Genomic DNA, 8,268 nt, shown 5'->3' with positions numbered 1-8,268 from the left:
GTCCCCATTATCTCCCCCTCTCTGGGCTCCCTCATTCCCCTGGCCTGACCTTACATGGAGAGGTAAAAGGGTTGATGTCATTGAATGAAGAATGCTGCAAGAATCCAGAGAGAAAGGAGAGAGCTGCAGGAGAAGAAGAAGTGTGTGTGTGTGTGGGGGGGGGTCTGACTGAACCGTTTATGAACACATATACAGAAACAGGGAGAGAAGGAGAGATAGAGGGCCGCTGTTTACACAGAGATACACAAGTCCTGGGCCAAAGTCGGACGAGAAAGAACTTGTTTGGGAGGATGGTGTCATTCCTTTTCCAAGCTGAAAAGCACAGGGGGAGGGTCTAATAGCAGCAGAGTGGAAGAGAGAAAGAGAAGTTAGCGTTGCAGACACAACCTCAAAGCTCTTACTCATTCTGGGCCGAGAAGGGGGAAAAAGAACAAAAGGAAGAGAGAGGGGAAGTTAAAAGAAGATCCATACTGCAGCTGTTATAACAGGGTAAGTAATTCTGCTGTGAATTATTAATTCAAATAGTAACTGCTGTTTATGGATATGACTACAACAGGTTACCTAATAAGGTAAAGTCTTTGGACTGCATCAAGATGGTGCAGATTTCAGGTTATGAATACATTTGTGAAATGTCATCTTTGGGGTATGGCAGGCACTTTGGCTTCATATCCAGGCAGCGTTTACTGTAACAGAAAATGCCTCACAGATGGCTGCTGGTGGTGGGTCGTGCTCCTTAGACTCTTGTCTTTTTAGTGAATATAAACTATCTGAACATGCAGTGAGCCTACATCTTGGGCAAGCCATTTGTGTAAATGTTCATATTACTGCATGGCTTGCTCCTAGCCTCCACTCATTTAGACATTTGCTCAAACAAGGTAGAAAAATTTTAACTTGTTACTTTTTTAAGTAGTAGAACTTTTAATGCACAATAGACTTAATAAAGTCCCAACTAACATGTTTTTTGATACAGTTGTTAAGCAATGGACCAAACTAGAGAACCAGATATGATAAAATCTTTTAAATATGACAAAAAATGCCATTTAGACTACAGCCAAATTAATCAGAAACCCATTAAAGCATCATTAGCCACCTGCACTATACAGCTATATTTTCATAGTTTTTTCTTTAAAGTTGTTTAATGTATGAGGGACATACCTTTTTTATATATATATGGTCATGCTGCTCCTCAGGTAATGCTGCCCTGAGTAGTGAGCCATTTTCCCGTATAAGAACCACCTCTTGTCTATTTAGTTTCTCCAAGATCTAAAAATAGTATTGTTTTTTTTTTTTTTTTTTATTCTGAAGGATTACAGTTCTTAGAATTAAGAAGGATGTGCTTTAACATCCTCACAACACATTCACCCTTCATCTGGGTCCTGATCGATGCAAAGGTAGCATTTCTGCTGGTTCTGCTGGAGCTTTCATTCTGTTAAAAGGAATTTTTTTCTCTCCACTGTCGCTTCAAGCATGCTTAGTGTGAGATTGCATTCTCAATGAGTTGATGCAATCAACTGGTTTTCCTTAGAAAACTTTGAATCAATTTGACTGTATGATCTGGTGAACTGTAAAGTGCCTTGAGATGACATGTGTTGTGAATTGGCGCTATATAAATAAACTGAATTTAATTTAATTTCATCTACATGTAGCACAAATATATTACTAGATGACAAAGGCTTTAAAACTACAGTTGTTGTTTTACTGTTGCAGGAACATATTGAGGTAGTGTGATTAGATGACTTTCTATTATAACTAGAAATGTTTAGAACTAGTGAGCAAAAAAGGATCCTAGGTATCAAATAATATACATAAACGGCCTGCCATATCCATAAAGAGCGATGGACACTGATGATAGGCTATGCGGAAGCTCGAACAGGAAGGTCAGCTAAAAGAGGGGGGAAAAAAGTTGTAAAATCTAGACAGCTAGCGACACACCTGGATTTAATAACAGAAGACAAAGGAAATACAGCAGTTGCGATAACAGTTAAAAGAAACCAGCGACTTTTCCATATGAGGTAAAGAAAAAAAAATGGGGCGGCGTTTAACCACCGAAACCGACTGACCCACGGCGTGAACGTACCGTGGAAACGTGGTGGGGTGTGTGCAGACCTGCTAACGTTACTGTAGGTGACAACCAGAGGCTTTATTGATCGCTCAAACCCCCGGAGGTGGAGGTGAGTGTCTCCTACCTTTCAGACTTGGATTTAAGAAAAAAATATATGTACCTCATGGAAAAACCGAGCTGTTGTATTTACACTGACGTTTATTTTTCAAAGGTGTGCTGAATAATATCGGTTAATTTTAAGGTCAAACGAAGCGTTAGCTTTGCTAGCTGTTGTGGTTCAGCTGAAAACGTTTGTTTTGAATATATATTTTTGTTTGGGTGGGGGGTTAATGACTGTAGCTGCTCCTGTTTATCTGCAGTGTCTTTGTCAACCAAATGTTTGCTAGTAGCTGTCATGGTTACTGTCACATTAATCCAGACATAAGTCTGGGGTTGTTGCTGGTCTATCACGTACATGATCGAGGCAGAGGTTTCAAAATGCTGGAAATGTTTTACTCGCTTGCAGTGGCTGTTCTAGACCAAATACACCAGGGGGGCTAGGAGGGGAGCAGTGTGTTTTCATGGGGGCACAGAAAGAAAAAAAAAAACAGGGCAAGGGATTCAAGAAGTGTAATTTCTATTCAATTTGGTTTAATTAAAATTCTATTTCATATGAGGTCAATGTACATTCGTAATTTAGGAATTTTACATATTTTTCACTTAATTTAAGTTCAAATTACCATTTTCTATGAAATCTGAATTGGAACTCTCGAAAAACTGATAAATTCAGCTGTAAAAATTAGAGTATTTTTTTTATTTGCTTAAAAAAAAAAAGATTTTGCAGATAAAAACTGGGAACCTATCTCAATCCCACTGAAGCTATCACCTTATTCTTTTTAAAGCTACAGTGTGTAATAATTACAGGGATATACAGTCAGAAATGTAATATATTATACATAACTATGTTATTTTATCATCATCTACGAGCTCAGCCTCTTAACCTTAATATTTGCATTGCCTTAGAATTCGTTATTTATAATTACATAGGAGCGGGTCTCGCAGCCATGGAGGCAGACATCTTTGCGCTACGGCAGCGCAGAGCCAACAAACTAGCGATTGCGAGATCGCCCATTACAATAACCAGTGTTGGGCAAGCTACTTGTCCAGTGTAGTGAGCTAAGCTATCAGCTACTCAACAATAAATTAAGCTTCACTACACAACAGCTACCACCTAAAGAATTATAGCAAGCTAAGTTACACTAATGTGTTAAAAGTAGCTTAACTACATCAGAAGCTACTTAACGTTGTACCAACCTAATGTCAATTCAAAATGAGTCTGACACACTAGTTAAAATATTTATTAAAGATCAGCCAATGACATATCACAGTGTAAACATTGCTTTATGATCAGCATATTAAAATAAAAACTAAAGTAATTACTAGTAGACAAACTAGTAAACAATCTGCTGTTATTAGAACCAAATTAAAGGTACTGTGTAGTGTTCTACACACCGAGACATGGCTATGAGTTTGCATTCAATGGACATCTCTAGGGAAAACAAAACCCTACAAAAGACCTCAATTAAACAGTTGATTCAAGTAACAAACAAAATTGTTTACAAAAGAAGGTGAAAAAATAAAGAAGCTAATTAAGAGATACATATATATATGTCTCACCATTTAATTTAATTTCTACCTACATATTTATTCATTGTATTTTTGGAGGCAATTAATTGAATGCTTATTTATTTATTTATTGAGCATTTATTTATTTATGTATTTATTTTATATACGGTAGAGCTGTTCCTCCATAAATAAAAACATCTTGTCTGTGCAAAGCCTAAAAACAGATTTATGTAAACATCCTGTCAGGTAAACTAGGCCATGAAAACACAATATGGAAGTTTCACTACTGCTCTCTAATCAGAGTATCTTAGTGGCACATAGATATGGGAGAATTATCCTGCCATAATGCAAGAGCACATCATTTCAATTTGAGAAAAGAATTTCATCTTCTTGCTCTCAAAACTTATAATGCTCACACTCAAAACATGCGCTCTCTCTCAAATATTTTCTCTTCTCTCTTTGTTTCTTCTCTCAGATTTAACCCTTCTTGCACAGATATTTTCTCCTCTCGCTTGCCTCCTTTTCTTCGCGCACAAACCGCGCTCTGTTACGCTCGCAAACCCGTAGGCTCTGCTTGCGGATTTGTTTTGCTCTCTCAGACTGCAGTTGGATCGTTGCCTAGCAACCTTTCCAGCCAATAGAACGACAGCCTCGGAAAGGGTGCGCTTGTTTAACTCTACTGAGTGTGCCTCCGCTACTACGCCACTTATAAGAGCGTCAGCTGAAACTGCTATTTACAGTAGCTTGTGGCTGATTGTTGTTTCAAAATAGAAAACCTGGTTTCATTTCTAAGTTTTGCCCTGGATTTTGTAGCGTTTGTGGACGCTGCGTCGCTACTTGATCAAAACAATAACGTCGCTACAGGAAAGTTACTTGATAAATAAAGCAGCGACGCTACGGTGAAGCTACTGGAAAATGTAGTTAAACTAATAGCTTCGCTACATGTAGCGGCGCTACTGCCCATCACTGACAATAACATGCTGCGTGATGATGCTGTTACTCTCCAGTATACTTATTCAGCAACGTCCCTGACGTTTCACAGGTAATGATTCAGTAATTTTCTGTAAAATAATTTTCTGGATATATACCACGGTTACTTCTCTCCGGCTCATTTGGAGATCTTCAAGCCTTTCCTCCTCTGCTCCAATCACCCCGCTGGCACCTCTCCCTCGCCTGGCCCTCGCTGCACGCCCACCCCGGCCTCTCTGCCCTCTTCCTCGCCTTGTAACCCCCGTGCCACAAGCAAGACTTGGACTCTGTAAACGGGGAATATATATTCTTCCAGCAAACACAATCTCGCTGTTAAACTAATGACTACAATTACTTTGTCTGTTTATATCACCATGCAAAGCAGCTCACCAAAACGTCACAACGATGTAGAAAAAATAACGGGTATATTTATTATCTTAAGTCTACATGAAATCTATACCCTACACACACTAATGAAATACTATCTGTAAAATTATCTATGTAAACAAACCTCATCACTTGAGAAGGTAGGTGATGCGGACGTCGTGGAAGACATTTTGTCCCGTAACGCTCGCCGTACTGTTGGGGGGAGAAGCGGTGGGGGGGAGATGTTCATGTTGCTGCGGTCTGCAATCTGGACGTTAGATGTCGCTGAAAATTACACACTGTAGCTTTAAATAATTAGTAAAACATCATTTGTAAAGAAAAAGAACCTATCAGTAACCACGTCTGTTCCTGTACATATCATCATTAGAATTTCTTTTTAAGTATTATTTTTTTCAGTACAGGGGCCAGGACATGATCTACAGGGGCACTGGCCCCCGTTGGCCCCTGTCTAGAACCACCCATGGTCGTTTATATCTAAATTTACCTAATTATCCACGCTGCAGACAAGTGTTTAGCCCATCATATTCCTTAAAGCTTTTATGCATGGGGTTCATTCACTTCCTGCCAACTTTTATTTTATTGGTTCAAATTGGTGTTATGAGAAAATGAAGATCAGTTCTATGTAATTTCCTCTTTTTACCTACTCCCTTTTTTTTTTTACTCCCTTTTTCCATCCCTAACCCTGCAGGGGTGGCTACTCCTCAGTGTGCATTGGTTATTGCCTGGCCACCCTTATAAAAAATTTCCGGCTATGTCTCTATAACCCTGGTTATCTTCCTCTCACAATCTCATACATTACCTCTCTGTAATTTTCTTTGTGCCAATAATGATTAAAGAATTAGTTTTTTGTCAGTTCTAATAAACAGCGGATCTACATGGTCAGTATTTTGTTCAGGCTTAACACCTCTGCTATTTAAAGAAGGGCAAAGTCCAAATTTGACTTCTACTTTCTTTAAACAACTCCTACCTCTAAAACGTCAGAGTGATTCATGCAAATGCTATTTTATAACCTATTGTTTGGTGTAAAGGTTCGCTTTAACTGCTGTGGTTTTTAATATGAGCTTTTTTAAGATTATAGAAATCCACTTTTCTTATCTGTCCTCTCAGATTTGTCATTAGCTTCAGCTTCGTGGACCAGACCATCTTTTGGTTGAAACCATATTAATATGACAAGAGTGTATCAGCTGGAGGGAAGATGATTCTTGGTTTAAAATCTTAAAATATCCCATGTTCATATTCAGCTCTATATCCTTATTTTTGGTCTCTTACCTAAAATTCACATCTACAACTTTCAAACATTTTTATTTCATTTTCACAGCTTCATTTCTTTTACAAGTCATCCCTGATTAATTTCTTCCTTTACTCCAACCTATTTCCACTCTCCTCTACACCTCTCAATTGTTACCAATTACTGTACATGATGAAACCCAGGTAATTACCATTATTAACTCCATATTTTGCATTGTTATTCTTCTGTCTTCCTCTTATCCACACACTGGTAATCTGCGTGCTTCTGCCTAAGTTTGAGAAGGTTATTACTAATTTAACATAGTTGACACAAGTTGGCAAATGGTGCAAACTGAAATTATTAATCACTATTTATTTAAGCAAAATTACCCGGGAATATTTAGTAGGAGTCATTGATCTGAATAACCTCCCTGGCAACTGTTTGGTTGCTATTTTCCGATTGTAACTTCTTGCCAATATTTAAAAATTTTTAGGAGACAATAACTGAGCAATCAACAGGGCGCTGAGCTATTTTTGTGAGGTTGTTGATACCTTTTAGCAATTAATTTAGTTTAATTTAACTAGTGCATGCTATAGGCATAATATATCTGCTTTTTCAAAGTATCTGTTGAAAATGCAGAGTTCATTGTGACAAATGTTGGAGAACATCAAGAGCTTTTGTAGCCTAATAAACTAGCCCCACCCGTCAGCAGCCAAAATAATTTTTGCCTGCAAGTTTGGTTAAATTACATGTTTAATCTCACATTGAGTTTGGTTTATCAGGCTACAGCTTTTGTGTTTATTAGATTTCTTATCTAGTAGTGCACCAGTTTGAGTTGGCTGATTTAAAAATCTAATGGGGTACCCGTGATGGGGAAGGCTGTGACTTCTGTGGTTAAAAAAAAAAGACCATTGTAAAACCTTAAGTCCATCTTAGGTGTATTGAAATCTCACCGCAAACTCCTGGTTGTAAATGGAGATCAAATATTTCCTTTAGACTTATAGCTTGCTTTTTATCTGCATTATCATCTAAGTAAACAGATGTTCAGCCAAGTTTATGCGTTAATCTGTTACTTATACTCAATATTATATAGTTTCATATAGTTGGCTAAAATGCTTTGCCATGGTTGCTTTTTGATAAGACCTGTCACAAGTACCACACAATAGTTGGTGCAAGTACAATTCATACCGTAAGCTTTTTTGCACACCTAGAACCAGATATTCATCCAGGTCACCATTAATTATTTAATTACAGTACTGAAAGTACTTATTTTTATCCTTTAATCATCAAAAAATGATAAACTACATTGTGTTAAAACAGTTTAGGACTTTTCCAAGAGAATTGGATGAGTTTTATATCCTCTCTGTTATATTGCTTCTGATGTCATCATCAGAACTGATCAGAGACCTAAAAAATCTGATTATATTACACAATTTTTATCTGTATTTTAGTTCTCTTTATATTATGCACTATACAGTTTGAAAGTACAACAAAATTCAAACATTAAAATTCAAAGTGCTACAATCATTACCCATTTTAAAGCTAAAAAAATATGTGCTGCCGGAAGTAGAGTAGGATCCAATTTTCTGGACAGATGTCATACAGACAAGTGATGTAACAGAAAGGGTGAAATGCATTTATTCTCTCTGAAAAGTTATTAACCTTTTAAAGGAAAAGTCCGGTCACATTTAGAATACAAACTTCTGAAAGTGCTTTAAGTATGACATTTTCTCTGGCCAGAAGTTCAATGGAAAATCTTTCCTCTTCTAGTTGGCAGTCCAATCATGAACCGGTGACGGTTTTCAATGGTGAAGGCCTCTCTTAAATAATTCTTGAATAATTGTTGTTGATTGCAGATATGTCAAGTAGTTCCTATTGATTTTGCTTGTAAAGTGGGGAGAATGGCTTCGGCATACCGCACTGTGACGTCACTGCTGGAAGACATCAGGAGTGAGGTGTTACTATATTTGGGCAAAAATCGCTCTTCCTGTACTCAGTAATGGCAACAATTTATTTT

General features: G+C 37.6%; 1 protein-coding gene across 2 annotated transcripts in view; it reads left to right on the top strand.

Annotated features, from left to right (window-relative positions):
- The first annotated feature begins 202 nt into the window (after nt 1-202).
- Nucleotides 203-8,268, top strand: part of zyx (zyxin) — a 30,496-nt gene continuing 22,430 nt past the window's right edge. The window contains exon 1 of one of the 2 annotated variants that reach the window (XM_038284542.1): nt 203-489. The gene's annotated coding sequence lies outside the window, so the exon portion shown is untranslated. Of the gene's footprint in view, nt 490-1,838; nt 2,172-8,268 lie in introns of those variants that run through there. The other variant, XM_038284543.1, reaches the window with a different exon arrangement.

Source organism: Cyprinodon tularosa, unplaced genomic scaffold (assembly GCF_016077235.1).
Source record: "Cyprinodon tularosa strain WSP-4 unplaced genomic scaffold, ASM1607723v1 ctg2, whole genome shotgun sequence".
In the NCBI taxonomy this organism is placed as follows: domain Eukaryota; kingdom Metazoa; phylum Chordata; class Actinopteri; order Cyprinodontiformes; family Cyprinodontidae; genus Cyprinodon; species Cyprinodon tularosa.
Note: the sequence above shows the minus strand (reverse complement) of the source record. Positions and strands in the feature narration are given on the sequence as shown.